Here is a 21,121-nt window from a genome sequence, read left to right as displayed (position 1 = left end):
GAAAAAAGTCTACTGGATTTCTGATGTTGCAGGGGAGACAGTTTTTGCATTTTGACAGAATTACGTCAGGTGGCATTGCTTCGCGTTCATTGCTCATATAGGACAGCGGGTATTATACATATCAACAAAGGGATGAATCTTTTTTATGCCTCTTTATTACTTTGTTTGTTAATTTTCAATTAAATTGTTTTTGTTTTAAAATGTTGAGAAAAGATTAATAGAAAATATTCTTCATGCCTTTTATTCATCCTTCAATGCCATTTTTATTTTCCTCAAACAAACATTAAAAGTAAACTGAATTAATCCGTCCCCATCACGCACACTTCCTGTATTACATTACCATATTTATACGTCACTAAGCCATGATTGATTGAGAGTACAGATTTCCGCTTATAATATTAGAAAAGTTATTAAAACATATTGATTAGGTAGCTTATTATCCTTAATTGAGGGATTAAGGGACTGATGTAGACCTGGGCGGTATTTTCTGCGCAATCTAAAAATAAAACTATGTACGATCTGCAAATAGATTTACATTTATGACAAACATTATATTATATTACATTATTTATTTATGGTGGTAGACAAAACACAATAAAATTAACCCTTCTTCCTGTACCTACAAAGTTTTCCCGTCGGACACGAATACATTTTGTGACACATGTTGTCGGTTACTGCAATACTCCGCATCTGACCTATTTGAAGACATTTCCTCTAATATTATATGATAACATTAAGTTCACCATCGATCACTTGACATCCTGTTTTATCGCCTTTATGACTGTTCCACGTAAGTAAATAAGTACTTAATTATTAAACCAAAATGTGTCATCAATTTATATGAACACAATGTTAGGAATTCTCATTATGGCGATCTCAGGACTTCATTGTTATATTGTAATCGAGCCCATTTACCAGACAATTTACGAGCTAATATATGGTCACGGTGACATCATTGAAAAGGCCTACGCGTAACAATTTGTTTACGACTTCGCTATGAATGAAGCCCTTAATATGTGATTGCTGTTCCGGTTTATATACGATGTAACTACCGTTAAATATACTACTGACCACTATGTCAGTGCGGTTAACGGGATTTTGAATACACAATCAGTCAGTATTGCAATATTTTAGACAGTTTATTACTGTTACCGGTCTAATAACAAATTTCACAGACGTCAAATAAAGTTAAATAAAATTCGGGCTTAGAAGACAAGAATGCGTTTCCTATCCAATTACTCAAATATGACTCGCTACATAAAAATGTAATGATTATTTTGTAGAAGATAATATTGTATCTTTTTAGAGACTTTGATACCTTGTCTCTTAAAGCCAAATACTTACTTCTCAATGACGTATACATTATTAAACTTTTTCTAGGTAATTAATGGAAGTATTATCTTAAAACCTCTTCTTGAATGAGCAGACACGTATACAGATTCACAAAAGCTAAAATGAAAAAGCAACCAAAAAATCTGGGAAACAAGATAAATGGTAAGAAGCTAAAAGAATTACAGGCCGGCGGACCGCGAAGGTATTTATCTTAAGCGGCTTTCATCAAGCTCTGAAACCAACGCAAAAAACGACAATATCGGGTTTCTTGTTTATATTTTACAAGAAAATAAATAAACAATTAGTATGCCTTTCGGCGTCATCTTTCAATCCTTCCTTTAAAAAATAAAGGTTCATGAACTTTGCCTCGTCTTAAAAACTTGAATAGCAAAACGACTATATTTTTTGCGTTAACATCATTACTAAAAATACAAAAATAAAATTTTCTGACAAATTACTAAATCCTATTATTTAATTTTAACCGTGAAATTTTATTATCTACCACGTAATTATTTAAGCTGTTGTTATTTAACACCTAAAATTATGTTTTAATTAAATAATGTCTACATAAAAAGTGTGTTTTTCTGTTATTCTAATTATATGTTACGCGGTAAATTATTCGAAAAATCTTCCATCCAATGATTTTGGCACAAATCAACCAAAAAGGGGAAAATCCAATACGTATTGTTACTATATCGCAATGCTTCCTTACGCAAATGTTGTTTAGAGAATCTATACTGATCTGATCCTTTCATACTATGCTATTTTGTCGACCCATATTATCTAATTAGTCGAAAACAGCTTATGTCTAACAAACCTACTTAATTAGACAACAGTGTTACAATTGTCGAACACCACTATGTCATTTTGGACGCGATGAGCTCCAACAAGCACTAGCGTATTGTAATAGTATTGCAGAGTTCATAAAACTTAATTATGTATTAGTAGCTCGATTCTGTATCACTACGGACCAGCGGCAACCGGCTAGCGAGAAATTTTACACAAAAATCTGTTTAGCGCCTCTACCGGGCTCCGTAGAAACAATTTTGGCAGTACATTTTAAATGTCAAACGGTCCATATTCGACTGTACCGACTGTAGAGAATTGTGTTACTGATGTTAAAATATATCGTATATTTATAGAGAAATATAAGTAAGTAACATTACCGATGTGATAAACCTCCCATCGCGTATTTATTGGTATCCGTTCAATCCCTTGACGTATTTGGGTTCTGCCTTAATTCGGATACGTTGCCACCCCGCTGTTCGGTTGTGATGTCGCTAGATATGCCTTAAGTTGATTTATTACATTCCATACAATATGTCAATATGTACGCCTCCTTTATACGTTTACATTTTCAGATCTTTCATTGAAGAATATTTATGATATTTTTATGTACTCTTTACAACCCATGTCTATGAAATGGTAATAAAATTGAAATCTATGGAGACTTTTATTACTTCTTTTATCCGTGACTTTTAACATTCTCTTCAGAAAATAAAGAAACGAATATTTCGAAGGATAATTTATTATTAAAAGGATTTATTAAAATTCTTAAAAGTACCAGAAATAATTTGTTGTTTAACTTTATCTTACCTTTATATTAAAATAACAATAATATACAATTTTAACGTTTAATATTCATCGCGTTTCTACTCACTAATAAAATGTCAATATCGAAATTCTTCAAGTTATTTGATTGCTAACTTTAAAACTAATATGAGACCTTCGGATATAATAAAGAGGTGTATAACTAAGCTTGTAAAAAGTTGCCAAATTTCATTTAGTTTCATGCGTGTCGTTGATACTAACTAATTGTAGGTTTGTTTAAGGTTTAAGAAAACTTGTTTTGTTATAATAAAGATAAGTAATACGTATTGTTATTAGTTTTTAACACACAATGTATTTGCTCGGTGGTTCGATTACTTAATGAAATAGAACAAAACTAAGTGGACCAATCGGTTAGCTACTTATGACAATTAACTTATGCAACATTCAAAAGTTTGTTGTTTCATTATTATACACAAGTAATGCTTGTTTTTCAATAATATATTTTTTCTCATAGTGTCCCTTTTTCTGGACTCTTCCCGTAATGAGAGACGACGCTTTGGTCTACCATTTTGGCCAAATGCGGGTTTGCACTCTAAAAATAAATTCACCTTTTTTTTTGGTCTAACCCGCCAAGCTGAAAATAAATAAAAGTGAACATTAATTTTAGGTCTAAATATAATAATTCAAGAGATTTAAATACAAAAATAAATCATCATTGTCATAAAAAGAGGTATTTTATCACAACTGAAACAAAAAGTTGATTTGTCACTGTTTATGGCATTTTAAAACACGAACAGAAAACGTGGGATTTATAATAAGCGTATTTTGAATAAAATTAAAAAAAGGTTGTTTTACACCCGCGCCTTCGTGACAAGCACATGAATTGAGAATTCCAATGAAGTTGAGACTTACATTGCATACAGAATTAGTTACAAAAATATCTAAAAACTCACATTTTTCAAGGGCTTCTTTCTTTTATCAAATTGTAAACCAAATTATTGTAATATAGAATTTACATACCTACCTTTGTTTCAACATTAAATCAACTAAACCGTATTTGTAAACTTGTATCGAATTAAGGTAGTTTATTGTCCTCTTGTATGTAAAGAGATAAGTTAATGTAGAAAATAATCCGTATATTATGTATGTATTTATATTATAAATTCGAAAACCACTTTATCTGTCTATCTATCCATCTCTTCCTGCCTAAGCCCCTGAAGAGATTTGGGTGAAATGTTATACAAAAGTTATATGAGACCCGAGAACGGACACAGTATTTATCCAGGAATCCCACGAATATGGAACCTCTGTAAGTCTATGCAAACGGCGTCACGGGAACTATCTAGTCTGGAGTATAAGCTTAACGTTTATAGGGATTAGGCAGTGACCACAAACGTCTTAACCAACTGGAACGGTATTTAAGGTATTTGTAGAGAGGTAGTGCAAATTGGCAGATGGAATTTAGACCCATCACTCGTCCAACATTGTTAAACGCTAATCAGCTGTGAACTGAGAATTTCGCACACGTCTTCCCTATATAGTCATATGTCTTGTAAAATAATAAGATATCTGTAGCACGATTCTCTGCACTCTGTAATATTGAGAATCGAGAGTTTGATATTTTTAATGTATTGCAAAAATTGTTCCTACAATGCTCACGACAGGCGCTGATCAGATTTTAATACTTTTTTTATGTTTTCGATAGCTATCCGATTATCCATAATAGATAGTGATAGAGAATCGGCCTACAATTGATTTACGTAAACTAATAATTTTACATTTCACTACTGTATTAGGAAGTACTGTATGAGGAACACGTCTGCTAAGATAAATCTATCAATGACTCGGCAGATGAGTCATTCAAATAAAAAGAAGAAACGTAGGGTCAATGTATTGTACCGGGATTTAAAAATCAGTAATACTTCGTCATCGCTATAATAACTTTAACAAGACTATTTTTTTAAGTATATTAGATTAGATGAAAAGTGTTCCTTTATAATGTATTTAGTTTCTTTATTTATTAAGGCAACAATCATACTAAATAGGGGAGAAACTAAACACATTAAATTCAATATTAACCAAACATAGCCCTACAAAGATAGTGATTATTTTAATGTTCCACCCTGACCGTTTATTATACCGCTGTTGAGGGTAGAGAAATAAACAACAAGAGACATTAACAGGTTAGAGCCTAATGAAGTTTAATATTGCCTTCAGGTAAACTGTAAGTGAATTTAATGAGACCAGAATAGACTGTGACGTACGTGGTTTGAACACTGTTTGAAGAGCAACAGTAAAATGTGTAAGATTAATCTTCTCTCACTAACTTAAACCACGTCTTTCCATAAGATCCTTAGTTTTCGAATAGCTGTAAATACGTAAATCCGTTCTATCTTTTGACTTTTTAAAATTTGCAGTTTATTAATAACGCTTTCTTTAAGACAACTCCTGCAATGAGTCCTTGCAGCACAATATTCACAAACAACGGGCACAAAAGTATAACTAGACACACTAAATCTTAGTTTAACACGATGCAATACAATCGTTACTATGAACACTGAGCGTAAAGATAACGGAGAAGGTAGTGTAAACAGATTTAAAACATAATTTCAAAGACGGTGTCACTTTAAATAATCAAGTTATATATAGTTAACAAACAACAACACCTACATTTTTATCGTGCAAAACAGCCCTTAAACTACGATGCAATATTTATTTTCCGTTCTAAATGTCTTCTACTCAACAATATAAAACAAAAGATCTTCCTCCGATTCTATTGTTTGAACTTCCCGCCAGGTTTGTCCCGTTGTTATTACATATGTTGAGATTGAAGTACTCTCGATAGAAGAACGATAGATCTTCAACTATTTATTGTGCAGTCAACATAGACATTCAAAACTTTAAATTCAGGTCTTTTGATTGAATAATCCAAAATATTTGTTTTGAAATTAGAAGAATTGAAGATCCGGGTAATTTAGGTAAATTTGGAGTAATTTTGATTATAGGAATCAGTACCTCGATTCTCTACCACTATCGACTGCCGGCAACCGGCTAGCTATCGAATTTTGACATTTAGAATGTACTGCCAAAAAAGTTTCTACAACGCCCGTCAGAGGCGCTGATCAGATTTTCATACAAAATTTCTCGATGACAGATTGATTGTCGGTAGTCGATGGTAACAGAGAATTGAGCTACAGTTAATAACACGCTCAAAATCCATTCCTGTCCAATTGTTCCGTGTTTAGCAGTGAACAACACTGTTATAAAAAACATTCCCATTCCCATCCATTTTAAAGTAACCTCTGTTCTCGAAAGAAACCCTGTTCTACCGGTTTATAAAAAAACCTGAATCTTATGATATTACATTACATAAGGTATCACGTTATTGCATGGGCTTTCATACAGTGATGAAAATAAAGTAACTATCCCATTACTGGCCAAAAATCTTCTCCTATTATGAAAGAGAGGCCAAGGCCAAGTCTATTACGATGCCGGGAGGGGACATTGCACTCCTTCGAACAATATTGAAAGAATTCTCAGGGAGCAAGGTCTATATTACCCTTAAAACAGTGGCAACAATATAATTATTTTTTAATAAATATATTTTATGGGTTGGCGTTACACATTATATATTATGCTTCTTGACTTCGTAGAAACCTTAGTAAAGTCTTATGTTATGAGTAACTTAAACTTTAAAACGCCTTTGTACACTTTTGTTTGTGTGAACATGAACACGTGTTTAGACTTAGGTGTAATCGTTCATTATAAATATATTCAAGCATAACAAATAAACAAAAAACACGTGTAATTTTGCAAGGACGAATAGAAAATACAGCAAAATTACTGTGATAGTCTTAATTAACTTATACATAACTTTATAATACTTCTGGCCCCAGGAAACCCTTCCGAATGGCCTCGTGCGGACTGGAAATACAAACCACAATACATAAAATTACGAGACCTGATTCAAAAGAATGCCTCAAATAATTTCGCAGTGAAAAAGTTGTATGTCGAAAAACATTTCGAGTATTCCTTTGACCTGACATTCTACGGTATGCAATTAAGTCGAACACTTCAAAAAATAGTGTGACTGACAGCTTTTAAGTTTTTGAACCAACATTTTCAGAACGGAAAACGTATTTTAAATCCATCGAAGAATAAAGATAGCATAGATTTTTTCGGTACAGTCAGCAGTATCAGTTGGTGAAAACGTTGTTATTTTCATATTACTATTAACTATTCATATTCAATCTCTATAAATCAGAAAGTGAAGTCCTCTCGCTACGACAATCAAGTAGATTTAGTAGTAACTTAGAAAAACAAAATACTGTTTTCAGAAATTTGCATCATTAATCACTGAACTCGTTCTGTCATTTATATTGTTACTTACTCTCTCTATAATTAACTCACATACCATTATGGTCTACTGTATTTCTATACATGTAACTCATATAATTATAATTTGGTACCGAATTAGATTATGACATTTAATAAAATAAAAATCTCCAAATAGTTAAACACAATACAGTAGCACGATTTTGTAAAGTAGATACTAACAAATGCCTAAAATTTTGCATTTAAAATGTACTTCAAAAATTGTTCTTTTGGCACCCGGTAGAGGCGCTGATCAGATTTTCATACGAAATCATTCGAGATCTTGCCAGTTTTTGGCATTTGATAGTGGTAGAGAATCGCGGTATAGTACAATAATTATTGTCACTGTACTCAAATAATGAAAAATATGACCTTAAAATTTTATACAACAACAAAAACAAATGAAAGAAATAACCATTCTAAAATCATTATCAACGCATCAAGTGTTTTTTCAAAACAAAAAACACTCGTTGACAAACAAATGAATCATAGAATACACAATTAAACACCGCAGACCTATTTAATTATAGATAATAGTCGCGTATAGACAGCAGGTTTATATCATTCTTATTTATGAGCTTGTATTGTTTCTGCAACATGTGTTTGTAAGACGGTGGAAAGAATGAAAGAATAGATCAGACAAAAGTATTAATTATTGATGCTTAACGGTTGATTGCACTAATAATAACAATGTCCTCCTGGCTGATGTGTCCGCTACGGCGTCGTTAAATTGTAACCCGCCTTTATATGTGCTAGGGTTTATCTGTAGCGACCAAGTGTGTGTGCAATACACAGATATACCCTCTATTTCTCTGCTAGAACTAAATTTTGACAGTATAAATTATATCGCAAACTCAAAAATGGAGAACGACTTGATATACATCAAAGTACGATACTAAGTCTTGACAAAAACAACGTTTATTCCTGACCCGAAAATCATTGCCCTTGCTCATATAGACATCTCAAGTAACTATAACAATTTGACGAATTGTTTTAACAGACTTTGCGATTACCAAAGATCGCAAGCAATAAAAGGTCCTTCATCTTAAGTATGATTCTATTTGCTAGTAAATACGCATCAGTCGAAACATTTTATGTCCACGCCTTTTCTTTCTGTTGCTCAAGGCTTGCTGTTGTGAAAGAGCGCATAAAAAAGTCCGAGGAAAATATCTTATTCAAAAGGACGCTACGTTGCTACATTGTATGTAGCCACGGTACACTTCATTGAGTCTTCCCATAAATCTTGTCGTGGCTTTTACATTTAATATTCGGAGTATCACTGTTTAGAAGAGACCCCCTTGATATGTTAAACACCAACTCTACTTATAAAGCCCACTTAAAGATTTTTTTTACCTTATTTTCGCTCTAGGAAAGATTGTGGGAAATTATACAAGCCTAAAGACAACAGAAACAAAGCTTTAGGTTCCGAACCATTGTCATGTTTCACAATTGTATGGGACACAAACCTACTATACAACCTCCGCTCGTAGTGGTAGCAGCGTGGTTAACCTTAACCTCTACGCTACAGGTGTCGTTGAGCTTTGACATTAACCTACATTTTATGGATTTTTAACAAATATTTTGTTATTTTATGTTTTTATACTATTTATTGTCCTTGAAAAATATTGTTGAACGTTATCTTAAACGCTTTATTTATTTATAAAAAAACATCCTGTTACGAAATTTTTACCTAATTGAAAATATTTCCTATATTAGAAATTGAAAATCATACGTCGAACGAAGCTGAAGAAAGCTTGAAAGCAATAACGAACTTCCGAGAACTACTCAAGTTGAAGTTTATTAGAGTTTTTATGTCTTGCCCTTATAGTAAGTATCATAGCAATTGAACATCGCTAGGAAAAAATTCTAAAGAATTCTTACAAGACTGTTTTCGCAGTAAAGGCTTACTGACTAATTCTTTATAACTTCGTAATACTCTTGTTATTGGAATACGTGGAAGAGTGTTTTCAGTTTGATATGATTTTTTTACTCGTTTGGGGATGGTACTTTGAACAAATCGATATTACGATTTAAGTATTCTTTAATACATACCTACCAAACTATGAGTCAGGTTTACGACTTGTAAATAAGTGTCGAATAACCTTTCGGGTAGATAAAGCAACAACTATTAAAATCTCATGATTATGATAGGCTAACCGATAATAATTAATTAGTGCGGCATCGTAGAAATCTTGGGTCAAATCTTCTCTACAGAGTAGAATTTTTACGAGTTGGCTAATAATAATGTTATAAAAGAAATTGCAATGCAAATGCAAAAATACACTTTAAACAAGAAACAATGCATAAAAAATACAATCTGGTAAAATAAAACATTTAGGTACACAACGCTTTTATGGTAATGAAGCCCTAATACAGAATCGTGAAATAGATAGCCTGTTTAGGAAATCGTCCGGTTTTTTAGCGATGTATCAAATGAGGAAATGAGCCTTTTTACGGGCTTCAAACCTTTTTGTTTTCTGGTTTATTAAGTGTAATATATTTCATTTTCAAATAAAAACTTGCATTTTCCGGGAATAACCCGTATTACTGTCTAACTATGATACATTGAAAAATTATGAAACAAACTTAAGGACTATCATTTATTTTACAAAAAGGAACCCGTTTGGTGGTTTAGGTGGCCGATGAACGTTTTGTTGCGAAATAACTTTCCACTCGATCATGAGCAAATGAATTTTTTACAAATGAATTATTATGCTTGTACCTAATTGGTCAAATAGAAGTTCGTAAATCGACAATTATGAAAGAGTCAGTTAAAACAAATTGTAGTTATATTTAATGATACTGTACTGTCTGGTCTTTTCTCTGGCCTCTGCCTATCCCTTCGAGATGAAGGCGTGATTTTATATAATAGTATGTTATGTACGTATGTATGTACTACACAGACATACGTACATGCTTCTGTTATAATATAAGGCAATTTCATATTTAGAAATGTTGATAGCTTCAAACAGCCATAACCATTTATTACAAGGCGCTATTAAGGCTCTCTTTATTCGTTTAAGTGTAACATATGGGAGTTCCATAATTCAGCACCATTATAATGACGATAAAGTGTATTAATATATGCACCCTATATATGCAAGGTACTGTGTAGTGATGTAAGAAATCATACATATTATGTTTTTAGATTTGTTCTAGAAATAAGGTGTATTCAACTTATTCTAAGAAAATCTCGATGGACTCTTTTGATCTGAATTTACACATGCAAGTATTTTCTACACTAAAACACAGTAATTGAGTTTTTTTGACAAAAAAGCAATCTCTTTTTTAATTTCTTAAGTATTTTAATTCCCAAGAACGCAAAACTGGACAAACGAAAAAACTCGTTTAATTAAAACAAATTAACAACTTTTCAGGATACTTCGAAACAAAACAGCGAAACAAGTTAATTGATAGAACTTTGAGTGCATTCACGGTAAAAGGAATCCATAATTGCTGTAATAAATTAAATTGTTTTGAAATTATGAAAATGGTGTCTTTTCAAATTGTTATTTCGCTCATTAATATAATTGATGGATGGTTTATATTTTATATTTAGCCGGAATAAGTAGTACAGAAACCCTTCTGAGAGACAAACCTTTTGTGTAGGGAAATGTTTGTCAAAAGATGTTAATAATCGGATGGAATAAAAGCCCGGGATTATATTTTTTTTCTGGAACTTGTGATATTTAGGAGTGTGTTTGTAAACAATACCTGTAAATGTCGCGTAGGAAAATATAGTTAATAAATAAAAGAATTTCAAAAGATGAGTAAACTTTAACTTTTGTATCAAAAGTCATTTGATAAAATTATTCTTATACACTCTATAACATTATTTTATTTGAATAGCACACATACTAACTATTACCTGGCTTTGCTGAACAACATAACCGGCAAGAACTGATGTAAAAGATGTGATTCTCAAAAATATAGCTTTAAAGTTTTAGCTAAAGTGGAAAGTTTCTTTAGATTACCGTCATTTGTTTTCAATTGAGTTCAAACAATCTTTCCTCACTTAAGCTGTCGAATTCGTGAACATCATTTATCTCGTTAACTGCAAGATTTATTCGATTAGTAATAACTCAAATAATTATTAGGTATAGGTCCACTTAGTAGAGAGCTTTGGCGAACAAGCCTTATCTATATTATCATTAAGGATTCAGTGCAGCTCAAAATTAAGTTAAGTATCAAACAGGCTACAAGCTGCTGCATAAGCCTATGAGACAACAATGTTCAAAATTCTGAATTTCGTGTACCTCTCAAAGTAAACGTGCAAGCCACGACACTTTCAAAGCTCTCTAAGTTGTCGGTCTATAGTAACAATTAAAGTACCGTGATATATAATTAAAATACAATATTAATTAAAAACAAATAGTCTCCGTAGTATCTTGTACACATTTACATGTTGTCACTACTCTTCACGTTATAAACTCGTAATGGAATTCATTAGTAGCTTCCATTCCGTTTATCGGTTTAGTAACCCTGCATGAATTCTCACCGTCTTTTACCTCCGTGTGACGCATCCACAATTCTTTAAGATCATTGGAAATGCTCCAGAATACCAATATGCTACTAAAATGCAATAAATCGCTTGCAGTCCTCTCGTAGAATATGCTTGTAGTATCACGTGTGAAACTTTATGCTATTTTCGAAAATTTTGTCGCAGAAACTCGTATTTTAAAGATGAATTATAGTGAGTTACTTTGAATTTATGTGGTTCGCTGGATAACATTTGCAGTAGATAATAAAATGTTTTTTTGAAGCTTTACATACACCCCGCTTTTTCTTTATAAAAATGATTGAAAATTGCATACACAATTACTAATGTGGTACAGAAAACAAGACAGGAACAATTAGTTCTAATCTGTAACAATTACTTGATGCAATCTATCAAAATGAATTGTTTTGTTTATTGAACTGAATTCAAACATCATTTCCAATTTGCAAAACCCCTGATGCGTAAACCGTGGCCACTGTTTTTACTCCTCTCCAAAATCATCTCGTTTTCCCTCTAAAATATTTTTGATAACGATGTTCCTTAACGAATAAAAACATTGAAAAATTACGTTCATTAGTTTCCTCTTTTTCATGATTGTAGAGATTGTATCCATTTTTACCACCCCAGTTGTGACGCAAATAAGAATTTTAAATTTTCCCGGGAAAGTGCTACCTTACTCAGACCTCATTAAATAGAGGCGAGAAAGTACTTCATTTCAGAATTAATCAACATCTTTTAAAAACTGCAATATATACGAGAAAAGAAATTTCATTTTGAGTCTTACTTGACGTTATTTATGAAAGAAACCTCTTGATCGTTTAACGTCAAACTACTGAATCCTTAGAAATACGGTTGAGATTTAAGTGACTAAGACTTTTGACATTTAAAGACAGAAAGTCTAGATTTTTCTAGCGAAGGCCCTTTGAAATTAGAAGACAAGTTTGCCTTACTCCGTTTTTATTAGTTTAGTTGGTGTGCAGGTCACAAACAATCATAGTAAGTAGCTATTATGATCCGGGCAGCTATCCAACGCTTAATGATAAAATATTGTGCCCAAATATTTGTTTTATCGATCCACTAAATGTTTGATTACGTTTGGTTTTTATATCAACATTGGTTTTAAAATCAATGAATAAATTATTCATGAAACGATTCCACGAATACAATCAAATTGTCCTACCTCTTACCGTGAAAAGACTAATAAGTTAATGGTAAAATTGCGCTTAAACACACACCCGTGAACTTAATAACTTTACCCGAATGCGGAATCTCGAATGAAATTGGACGAAAATATCCGAAATGTACTATTTAATAACGTATATTTACAATCTATCGTTTTCCGAATTCCAATAACAAAACGGTTAAGCATCCGAGCAGTTAAGTGCAATTCTGTCAAAAAGGTCATTGGATACAGGAAACGGACTACAAGAGTCGACCATTTCCTACAAAATAATTTCTACTATAAAGATAGTTGAAACATATTGTATGTGTTACAATATAATATACTCGACAGTCGTAACAAACTCGAAATTGCGGTATTGTGGGGCGATTTCTAACCATTACCGACTATTGAAAACCAAATAGATGGTTCTCGATCAGCGCCTCTAGCGTATATTTTCAAATAACATAAAACGCTTGCTAATCCATAGAAAATCGCGCTGCAAGTCAACGAAAAGGAAGTAACCAAACGGAAACATCATATTTTTTGTTGGAGATAATCCATGGTAGACATAACAGAGCATTGTGTTTCATGGGTGCCGTTGACACACACAAATCACACACTATAGAAGGTGTGGTTCCCGCTATTGTATCATTAAACACATTGTCACTATGTATTGTTAGGTTTCGTCGTCCCATAAGGTATGTCATTGTAATGAAAATAAACTGAAAGGCTGTTGTCCAATTTCATGAACATTGAGTTTCTGGCTGTATTTAAATTTAAAGGAATTGATTCGTAGACTATGTTAACAAATAGTAATATTAAAATGCACCTTAAAATAAGCAAAGTATCTGCCCACAAGATAAATAAAAGCTAACAGTCATGGTAGGCGGACGAATTTTCAAACATAGCGTTTATAGATTTAAGAAAGACTGGTATCTTATAACAAAATCAAGATAGAGAACAGTCAATGTATGATAAAAAGGCTTTATTCTGCCTGATATGTTCACCGGTACTTATTTAGATAAATGTTTAATACAGTTCCTAGTGTCCTATTGGGCTGTTTTCAACTTGCAATGCTTCTGAGAAATTCATACATTTATTCATAGTGCCACGTATTTTGCTCGTGATAATAGCGAGACAGGCAACATAAAGATACGTTTGAACATCCCACAGTTTCAATTCTTAAATTGAAAATTAAAGAAATGCTTTGAAAGCAAAACATGTCTGTAAACATTTACTTTTAGTAATATAAAGATTTAAAAACCTAAAAATAGAAAAAGAAAGTATTGGCAATTGCTCTCGAATATTATCCAAGTTAACACGAGGATTAATGCAATCACAGTTTTTATATTAGGTACTAGATACACAACCATGGTCGCAAGTTGGCTGTTCCATACTAATCAGCGAAATAAGACATTCACAGTGAAATTTGAGAAACATTTTTATTGATATATTTTTACGATCATCTATTTAAATCATACATTTTCCTGTCCCACATAATCTCTACCTGTAACACAAAAGAACTATTCACGATACTTGAAACAGTGCCAAATAAATGGCAGTCTTAGATCATAGTACAAATAGCATTAAAACCATTCACTATCTAATAAAGTACTAGATAGCATCAATGCGTGTGTCAGAGGCGCCTAGACAAAAATTCAATGTACCTAGTTCTTGATTTTTTTGAAGTTCAACACCAAATACAAAATTAACAATTTATTTCTAAGACCGAAGTTGGCATGTTGTTGTCTTTCCTAAGAACATTTTCGCGGCGAATAAAAACTCGTATAGCAATTCTATACCCCAAGACGAAAACAACTCTTTTTCCATATTAAAAGTTCTTACAAATAGACAATTCTCATCCAATCCTCTTGAAAACAGTTCAACGGGTGAGGCACAGGTAGTTCTTAGTCTGGATTAACACTTGGTATTATTTTCACCCGGGAAATCTTTCCTACGAAGTTGCGAGCATAACCTAGCGTTATATAACTAAGAATATACTTCGCCACTAACTGTTCGCGTTAGTGTATTGCGGCGATTCAATAGAAATATTACCGCAACTCAGTCTGGAGATTGATTCATAAAATGTCTATTGAATTTTATGTTAGAAATAGACCACCGCCGTACTTTTAACAGTATAGATTTACAGTTATGTTATAGTTTCATAACGTTAAAACTTTCTTGTTGCAGACACTGAGATAATTACAATCAAATCATGTTTTTTGATCATTTACCACAGGCCCAATATTTTGCGTTCTCTAGTATGTTTTATTGAAACAGATACATACTTAAGATTCTCGTAAGATAAGTAAATAAATAAAAAATGGGGAACAAATTCAAACACTTCTAAGGGTTATATACCTATATTTGGCCAGAATAAAAAAAACAAACGCAGTATGATTTATACATGGAGTTGTTGTTCCTATTCTATTGCCCATTTATACAAGCGGCAGTTCCGTTTTAACTTTGCACGTGGCAACAACACAACAATTTTGAATGCCTCTACCAATATTATAATACATAGGAGTATGGAGTATGAAGTTATCGCCTCCGGACATCCCTGTAAAGGGATTAAGGTTTATCATCTTGTGGAACAACAGTGAGTGTATTTACTTTGAAGTCATGTAGTTAGTTCGTGGCTGTATGTACGGATGATTGCTTTGTTGCGGTTTTAGGAGTATATCCAATATTGTTTGCAAATTCTGAAGTCAATTATCGACTAATTGGAACATGTGTTGTTGTAAAATGAAACATGTAAGTAAATTAATGATATTCTTAAGTAGCTGAACAATACTTACAATATGAATTTAAATTATTCTTAAGAAGCTGAGTAAGACTTACAATAACTGACATGCACAGCGCAGCTCAAAATTGAAATTTAGTTTACTATTTCAGACGAAAAAAAAGGTATACTTATCTTTGAAATTACGTAATCGGTTAACTTCATAGTCAAGCTCAAAAATTTACTGCGCCTTAGTATAGTAAATAAATATTTATTTATTTACAATATACTTATATTGTAAATAAATAAATATGGAAATTGGATACAAAACAAACCCTTATATAATATTTGCACGACAAACTCAAGTATATTTTCGACTGAAATTGTATCATCCTCAATGTACATTATCGAACTATCACGATTATTTTGTTTGTCTTGGGTCTGTACCAAAAGATCCATATCGCTCACGTTAGCCAGGTATTACAAACAACGGTATTATGAAACTTTTGTTGTGTTCGTGATAAAAGGTTGATTTAAAAATTATTATTGGTTTTATGAAAACATTGTTAATTGACAGCACTATTTTTGGTGGTCGCCCCGCTGTTGCAAATATTTAATGTAAATGAGGGGGTTTTTCCCGTTTGAAACGAATGCATTATTTCAAAAGCCATATAGATAATATCGTTCTAATTTGACAAATTCGCTACATCTTTTTATAGTTTATAACATTTTCGGATTACCTAAAGTAATCTCTACCTAAGCTTAATAAGAACTATTCTAGCGACGCGAAACGTTCGATCACTAAGCAGCGAAGGTTCAGTTGCACTTAAAGTTAATTTTACACAAGTTAAAGCTAACAAATAGTGAATGAAAGTTTCGAGAAAATCAACGTGTATCATTTCTAGGAATAAAGCCTGAATAAACTTCAAATAACTCATTTCAAACTTCGTATAGTATGAATTTTCAGTTTGTTCAGCGACTTTTACCACATCTTTGTAGCGCTTCTAAGTTTTGAAGAAAGTTATCAGAACTGGGGAAGTCTTCCGTATTATATTTTGATTCAGTATTGTTCAACAGACTTATGTTCAAATTATGTCTTTGTCACAACATAATTAGCATAATCTTTTTGCGACGCGTGTGTTCATTACATAGACTTCGACTGTTGAATTTTCATTCAAATTTCATAAACTATGTTCGTTCAATCGATGCAGGTTACATTTGTGTGTTCTAAAATCATACATATTCTTATGACTTAACTGATGTAGAACTTCTAAATCACCGGCTTCAACCTCTACTGGCTTAATTTAAAACGCTTTATTACATACACAATTCTAAATTGTTTATCACAACACGATAAAATAGAAACGACAACTGAAACTTCAAATGTGTAGGTCGGATCCAATTCTATTTTATAGAAAAAAATTGCAATATATTATTTTCTACATAATAACTACTGCTATACTAAAGCGTATGCTAAAGTATAGCAGTAGTATTTTTTTAAGCCCCACATTCTGAGACTAAGCGTTATCCTATTAGCTCTGTGTTTTTATTCAACGACTCGAACATTCGCAGAACTGATGAAAAACTTAAGAGCACTCTATTCTGTAACAATATGACAGTTTATACAGTAGCAATAAAGAAGAAAGGATGCAATTTCTCTCCCATTGAAATATTGAAAACGTATTTCCTTTTCGAAGAAGTGCCTTTGTTTACACAATAGAATTTTTATTTGAACTTCTTACTGTCAATACTTGTTTGAATGTAAAGCAATTTCTGTAGGTTCTATGACGCATTAAGACCCTATTTAAATTAGACTGTATATCTATACCATACGAATATTATAAAGCTGAAGAGTTTGTTTGTTTGTTTGAACGCGCTAATCTCCGGAACTACTGGTCTGATTTGAAACATTCTTTTAGTGTTAGATAGGCCATTTATCGAGAAAGGCTTTAGGCTATATAACATCACGCTACAGCCATTAGGAGCGGAGTAGCAATGAAAAATGTTACAAAAACGGGGAAAATTATGACCCATTCTCTCTTATGTGACGCAAGCGAAGTTGCGCGGGTCAGCTAGTATTAGATAAGTTTTGTATAATTTGAACAATGATTTATTTTTGACGTTCGATGTATGTAACTCATTCTCAATCGTTTGAGCCCAACACTAAAAAGTAACCTCGTGTTAAGCCCCAGATGGATAACAGCCACAACAAAAATTTACTCCGCGTGAGAATCGAATCTTCATCCTCCAGGCGCAAAAAATGCAGTGTGTTCCTGACAAATTGACCATTATATCTGTATATCTCTAAACCACGAAAATTTTACAACCTTGTATTCAGAAGTAGCGCTGAAAATAATAAATCATTTTTTTTCGGAAGAAAATCCATCAAACTTTAAATTGAAAATAATAGGTGACCCACCACTCAATCTCGACTTGTCAACTGCAGTAATTGGAAAAGAATAAAACTTTACGAATAAATCGTGATCTTTTGTGCTTGATGAAGTTATGAAGATTTTGAAGATTATTTTACTTTTCCGAATCCGATCGTAGACAGACGACCTAAAATAGATAAAGTATGTTGATACCATAACACAACTCTCTTTTTTTCGATAAACAAATCAATATCCCAATTTTCTATGGTATGTTGAAACGCGGCACAGTTCAAAAATGATTTTCAGTTGAGTATTATATTTCAGCACTGAAAGAGTTAAAGCTAATAAGTTCATCACTTGGATTATTTTAACGCAAATCGCATTTGTATCGCACAAAATTAGTATTCATACACATTATGTCTATTTCACTAAATCGGGCATGATTTTAGTTAAATTTTACACAAGTCTTTACTAAAAAATATAATCTTGCTTTTAGAAAAAATACTGCCAAACGTCAAAATCAATTATTTACTTTAAAGGTAAGATGATTCGATGCGTGAACTTATTATGCAAGGAGACAGGCACTCAACATAAAGTCGCCAAGCGGATTGGCATCGGAAAAATCAAATTGACAGGCTTTGAATAAAACCGGAATGACTGCTGGTTATACTAATTTAATGCAAGTAAACACTGCAAAATTCCGAATCGCACTTTGCTTGTAACTTACAGTTGAACAGCACATTATCATTATTCACACAGTTACCATAAATCTATACCACAGTAACTCGATAAATCTGTAATAAATATTGGCTGCTATTGGGAATACGAGTACATGTTTTTCTCAAAACTAAACATATGAAAAAAAAAAATACCGTTTCTTACAAATACATAAAATTCTTAACCAAAATTTCAATCCATATTTACTAAAAAAAATGTGGCCCCACAAGTGATCTGAAAATCTATTGAACACCTAAATAAATATTGAGAATGCGTAATATTTACATATGTATATGTACTACATGGCCTTCTGAACAAACGTTACTAATTTCGGCAGACTTTGTCTGCGCGTTCTCAGTCTGTTGAACTGATTTTAATTATTCTACGTCGAATAAATAAAATATTGGTAGTCTCGTGACAAAATAAGAAATGGATTTTAAACATATATTAAGATGATATCATTTTTAATTCTGCTTTTGCAGATTTTTAATTTATATTTTAAATGAGATTAATATTATTTACCGATTTAAGTCATTGCCAATGTAAATTTTAATTAGCCGTGAATACCAAAGAGGGAAAAACAACTGGCCTTAAAATTTAATATTATAGTCACATAGTAATAATTATTGCTATTTTGACTAAAGTATACAGAACATTCAGTCATCTGCTTTTGTTTTATTATTCTAATGGTCGTGAAGTTTCGCATCATTTGCGTGTATGGAGATTTCAGAAAAGCAATGACGCGAAAAGAATCGCAAAAAATAGGTATTACTTGTAATAGTAGTCATAATACCAAAAATATTCCCGAATCGTAAATATTCTTTTCTTTTATCCGAAACCATTAATCATACGACCCTTTTTACGCCAATTGACTTCAGTCACTTATCGAAAAAGATAAGATCTTTATTCTTCAGAAGTTTTCTAGATCTAACAAAAACTGCCGGATCGGTGGAACAAAAAATAGTCAATTGACAAATTCATTCATTTTTTACAGTTTTTCGTTGTCGTATTTTTATTCAAAACGTATTATAATGGATTTATAATAATAGCCATGTTTGTGTAAGTGTAAAATAACTTTGAACGAAGTTTAAAACTCTGAACATTTACGAGAGTTGTTCTCAATGAGGTATCTTTAAATGTATTACGAGAAAAGTTGGCGCAGTGTGTCAAATTAATTAAATCCCTCTTGTTGAGGCTTGATTAAAGAGTTCATGAAAGGTTTCTATGAACTGGGACATCAAATACTCTCACTCATTACTTGATGTTTGTTTATCTTTTTTCTTGTCAATCAATTTTCAATATCTACAAATAGTTTTACTCACGTATTACATTTTCGAAATAATGGATTATTTTTCAAGAAAACTAAAAATTTATTACATAGTTCATTTTGCCAGCCATTTTTCTAACAACTTCGACAGTGAAAAATAGATTTCATATTTCAAATACTTGTTTTTGAATTTGAAATTACCTAGACAATTTATCTAATGCATTAAAGTCAGTCTAAATCAATTTAACACATTTAAAATTACCCTGGAGAATGCCTGAAAGCTTTTACACACAAATAAAATAAATTAAAAAACTTACATAATTCTTTCCAAAGTTGTTTAAAAATCCAAAAAAATAATAACAAAAAATTTTTTTGTCTGTGATATTTTTCACTAAAACATATAACAAATCATTTAGTAGTTTGAAACACAAAACTGAAATGACGCAAACTTTTCGCCGCGATCCGTTAGTACTGCGTTGGGTCCGCACGACAACTCGCAACGGTAACTCGCAAAGGACTGAACTACGTCACTCACGTTACACTGAAATGTTCACTAGAATCTCACAATACCTATAGTAATGTGATATTTTTTCAGCTGTTCGTAGAAGCTGCAACTGTGTACACTTTCATTGAACAACCATTTGTTTCCAAATTGTTTTTGTACATATGGCGCAGATTCTAGGTGTGGAATCGACACGATTATTTTTTTTCGATCGTCGTGATTTTAGTTTTAACACAATTTTGTGTGATAAACTGACAGTAAGTAATAAAACTATTAATTATAAGGCAAACTATTAATTAATTTGATATATACATTTTTACTTTTATGTGCCGTAGACAGTGTTTGTGCTTTAAAAGCTTATTAATTTGCATTACCCGTAATTTTTCGTAAGGAAATATTCTCAGAACACTTTATACGACGGCTTACCGATTCCTTTTATATTATTCTTCGTGAGAATAATAAATATGAGTCTAAGAAATCTTAAAGCCTATGAAATTTAATGGATAGGTAAGCCTTATTGTCATTAATCCTATTGTACTGGAAGTCGTGGAGGAGTTTCGTAGAATATAATCGTCAGATTACGAAAGTAAACAAACCTAATTATCTCACGTCACGTGGATCTTA

At 32.2% G+C, this 21,121-nt stretch overlaps 1 protein-coding gene across 1 annotated transcript in view; it reads right to left on the bottom strand.

Moving 5' to 3' along the window:
* Positions 1–20,497, bottom strand: part of LOC142978963 (gonadotropin-releasing hormone receptor-like) — a 120,474-nt gene extending 99,977 nt beyond the window's left edge. Inside the window, exon 1 of the mRNA XM_076123621.1 lies at positions 20,313–20,497. The gene's annotated coding sequence lies outside the window, so the exon portion shown is untranslated. The remainder of the gene's footprint in view (positions 1–20,312) is intronic.
* Between the last annotated feature and the right edge of the window lie 624 nt (positions 20,498–21,121).

Source organism: Anticarsia gemmatalis, chromosome 15, assembly GCF_050436995.1.
Source record: "Anticarsia gemmatalis isolate Benzon Research Colony breed Stoneville strain chromosome 15, ilAntGemm2 primary, whole genome shotgun sequence".
Lineage (NCBI taxonomy): Eukaryota > Metazoa > Arthropoda > Insecta > Lepidoptera > Erebidae > Anticarsia > Anticarsia gemmatalis.
The sequence above is the reverse complement of the archived record's forward strand: the minus strand, read 5'-3'. Positions and strand labels throughout refer to the sequence as shown.